At 40.7% G+C, this 4,108-nt stretch overlaps 1 long non-coding RNA gene across 1 annotated transcript; it reads left to right on the top strand.

Annotated features, from left to right (window-relative positions):
• The first annotated feature begins 237 nt into the window (after positions 1–237).
• LOC131023971 (uncharacterized) lies at positions 238–3,004 on the top strand. Its single transcript, XR_009101571.1, has 3 exons — positions 238–506; positions 1,970–2,050; positions 2,646–3,004. It is a non-coding gene; the product is annotated as an uncharacterized LOC131023971 (long non-coding RNA).
• Positions 3,005–4,108: the final 1,104 nt, after the last annotated feature.

Here is a 4,108-nt window from a genome sequence, read left to right as displayed (position 1 = left end):
ATTCAAGTATTTTCACGAGCTATTTAATTAGTAAACCCTGAAGAATTTCTACAGTTTCGACAATTTTATCCTGAAGGATTTTAATTGACCAATAAATACTCATATCCTACTCTCCCATCAGCCACCCATCAACCACCTTATTGCCAACTAAAAGCAAGCATCCCACACCACCTATTTTTTTTTTTTTTTTAAAGTAACAACCTTTACAGGCAATCAAGCCATGCCTTTACAGTCAGACTCCTCATCTGCAATACAACTATACATTAACGCCTTTACAGTCAGACTCCTCATATGCAATACAACTATACATTAACCAAGTTTCTGCCTTTTCCATTAGGCAGACATTATTTGATCACTCACCACATATCACTTCGCAAGAAAGAAACTCAGATTCATAAGCCTATATAAAATATATTCCAAGCTCATCTCCTTCAACAATTCAACAACAAATGAACACCCCTCTCATTCAACGTTTCAACAGCAAACGATCAGCCCTCTCATTCAAGGTTTACCAACTTAAATTATGTTTTACTTTAGCTTTATAAATCGCACTAGAAAACCAATAAATACAAGTTTGAACTGCATAAGCTTCAATGTTTCAATAAAAGATGACTCTTGAAGCATGATTTTCTCTTTATGTTAAACTTGTTGTGTCGAGTTGGGTAGACGAGTGTGGTGGCTGTGTGAACTGAGTCGGGAGGTGGACGGAGGCACGGCACGGCAGCGGCGCTGCTGTCGCCCGGCCACGGTGAGAGAGAGGGAGCTAGGGCTCGGGCGCCGCTCTTCGCGGTGGGATGTCGGGCCTGTTTCAGCCGAGAGAAGGGAGAGACGGGATGAGTCTTGTTGAAGGCTGGTCTGGGGAACGGCGGCGGCCTTCATGGTTGCTCGCTGGTCTGATTCAATGAGAGAGAGTTGAGCGAGAGAGAGAGGTGGCGGTGGTGGTTCGCCACTGTCACAGAAGAGAGAGAGAGATGGGTTGAGTCAGTGGAGGGAAAAGGAGAGTCGATGGCGGCAAAGCCTGCTGTCGCCGGAGATTTGAGGGAGAGGCGGCGAGGCAAGGGCCTTGTTGCCGCTCTGAGCCGGGTCTGGACTGGATTTTGTCGAGGGAAGGACGGCGACGGCGGTGGTTCTTCTACTGCTGTCGGTCGGAGTGAGCAGAGAGTGAGGGAGTCGCGGTCGGCGGCGGCCTTGCTGCTGCAGCCGCTGGGAGCGGACTGAGTGAGAACGGAGGGAGGAGGCGGCGGTACCTATCGTCGTTGCCAAAGAAGGAGGCCGGTCGACGGCTGCCTCGCCGAAGGGAGCTGCGGCGGCGGGAGTTGGCTGACTGATGGCTGAGAGAGAGAGGGGGGGGCGTATTTCGAACAGTTGAGTATTGAGAGAGGGAGACGAGAAGTGAGGGACTGAAGGGAGGCGTGACTGATGGTGGGGAGAAGAAGGAGATGGGTGTTGGGCTGTTGGGCTAGGGCATGAGTGTTGGGCCGAGTCTATTGGGCCGAGTTTGTTTAATTATTTTTCAGTTGGGCCATTGTTTTAATAAATGTTTTGGGCCCTTATTTTATTTAAGGACTTTGGACTACCTTCAATTAATTTAATTGGGTTGTCTTATGTTTTATTAATTGAACTATTAATTAGTTTAATTAATTATTTTCAAAGACTAGTTTTCATAATAATATTAAATTATTATTATGTGCATATTTTAAGTAATTACTTATCATATGCTAAGCATGACATGACATTTCATTTGCATCATGAAATAAAAAGTATTTATGATTTAATTGGTTTTATTTATAATTCCAATTATTAAAGAAAGACGAGTAAGAATATTGTTGATGTTCTTAACTCAAGAGAAATGTTTTCAATTATTTATTAAATTTTGAAAACCCGGCTAAGTGAATCATAGAATGTTAATCACTACACCATGACTTAAGATTAGATACAAGGAGACCTATTGAGAATAGATTTCTTGTAGGCTTTGTAACCAGGGGGATTAGCGCTGCTTTCCCAAGACAGGTTTATATGTGATTATGATCTTCAGGCTTTGCCTAACCAGGTGGGCATTACTTTTACTATGTATATAGAGATCCCCTGCGTGTCGTAGGCCTCTTATACGAATATATGCATGAGATGATTTTAACGGTTAATTTCAGTTTATTATTATGCCCAAATGATAAATGACTCTTATGAAATGAAAATGAAATGTTTATGAAATGAAATGAAATGTTTATGAAATGATTGACTGCCAAAAATGTTTATGTTTTTATATGTATCCTATCTGTGTTGGTTCGCCAACTTTAAAGGAAATCCAATTGGGATCCTATGCTAGACAAAGGTCGCTAGCTAGGGTTAACGTGAACACTCATGGAGACCGCGAGTCGCTTGCGACCGGTCTTGGCGTCCGTGGTAAGGAGGCCTCCTTCCCGGCGCGTGACAGAAAGGAACAGATATGGATCATATGAAGGAAAATGATCGGCCGATCGACTTTATGAAAATGAAAGAAATATTTTAGTAAGCGCAGGTCATTTAAGAAAACCCTTGTGTGTTACTGTTATGGCAGTTCAATTTATATATGTATGCATGAATGTATTTTCGGCTATGCCCACTGAGTATTTTTATACTCAGCCCTGCATGTATTTCTAAATGTGCAGGTTGAGCAGCTGATGGAATGGAATGATGTTGAGCGGGTGTTCCTTTGACATTTCAAGAAATGTAACCTTGAGTATACATCTTCATATGTATATCTCACACGTTTTCCGCTGCAAAACACTTTGATTAGGATAACTCTAAGTTGTGAAGTTGTTACACATGTTATTGGGTAACCCACCTTAATCAGTTCTCTTTTATGTGTATGTTTTATAAGTATCCAAATGATCATATATGATCCTAGCTTTTTATCTATAAGTGACATTTCCATATACTTTAATGTTAAGTAATTGTCCATATCCGTTATCACTTATTAATTATCATCCCAAGTCATAATCCCGGCTAAATTGTCATTAAGGGTAGCGGGCTGTGACAGAGTGGTATCAGAGCGGTTCGTTCGCTCTGGCCCTAGAAACCTTATTCTAAAGAGTCGAGTCTAGTTTGATTCTTTATACTTACATGGGTTCATATGGCACCGCTCAACACTCCATTGCATCGTGCTCAATCAAGGAAAGAAGGTAACTGCAGTTTCAACATTTTAAAGATGTTAATGTTCTAAAATGCTTCATGAATATGTTTATGTAAAGAGCCTGCTATGATGAAATGTTGAATATTTTGCCTTTCATGGTATATTTTCGCAGTCTATGATGTTATGATCAGATGAATGATAGAAAAGTGACATATGTTTTCCCAGAGAACATAGATTGCTATAAGTTGCATGATCACAATTTCAAAAGAACATAGACTACTAGATTAGTAGGATATCTCTACAATCTAGATTCTTAAGGTGATGATGTAGAAGAATGAAAGAGAACTTAGAGCATTTCAGCTCCCTTAAGAAAATGATGGTTCTTTTGAACTACAAAGAGGAATGAAAAGATATGTACGAGGTAAAGGAAAAGCACAGAATGACGATACAAGACAAATTCAAGGTAAACGTTGCATCAAAGGTTGAACCATAGTCTCTACGTTCAAATGATCAAGTGCGACGGAATATCAAATCGACTTTTGCTACAGGATAGATTTTATGAATAGTGTGTTTTGCCTGTGTACGTATGTCTGTGTGTATATGTCTTAAGAGAGGTTTGGGGTTTGAGATCAATAGGATAGGGAACCTTAAGATAAGTTTAGTTGTCATAATGAGCTTATATTTTGTTATGTATAGTATGTTCATGGCTCTCCAAGTTCGGGACGATGTTTCCCGTGTGACTGGGAGGTGATGATGTTGGACCTGGCCAGTCCACATGATCCAAATCTCAGTAGACGTCTTTTGGGTTGAAAACCCATGTGTTTCAACTTTCGGTTGAAAAGCCAGATGGGTTCTTACTCGAGGTCATTTTGTTCGACCTAGTAGTTAATCATTTCATACCCTATGGTCATTCTTTTGATTCTCTTGAACAATTTCTACAACACCTTGCTTTGATGTTGTGTAGAGTTTGAGCCTTGCAACTCGTGAGTTGTCATAATA

Source organism: Salvia miltiorrhiza, chromosome 4 (genome assembly GCF_028751815.1).
Source record: "Salvia miltiorrhiza cultivar Shanhuang (shh) chromosome 4, IMPLAD_Smil_shh, whole genome shotgun sequence".
Lineage (NCBI taxonomy): Eukaryota > Viridiplantae > Streptophyta > Magnoliopsida > Lamiales > Lamiaceae > Salvia > Salvia miltiorrhiza.
Note: the sequence above shows the minus strand (reverse complement) of the source record. Positions and strands in the feature narration are given on the sequence as shown.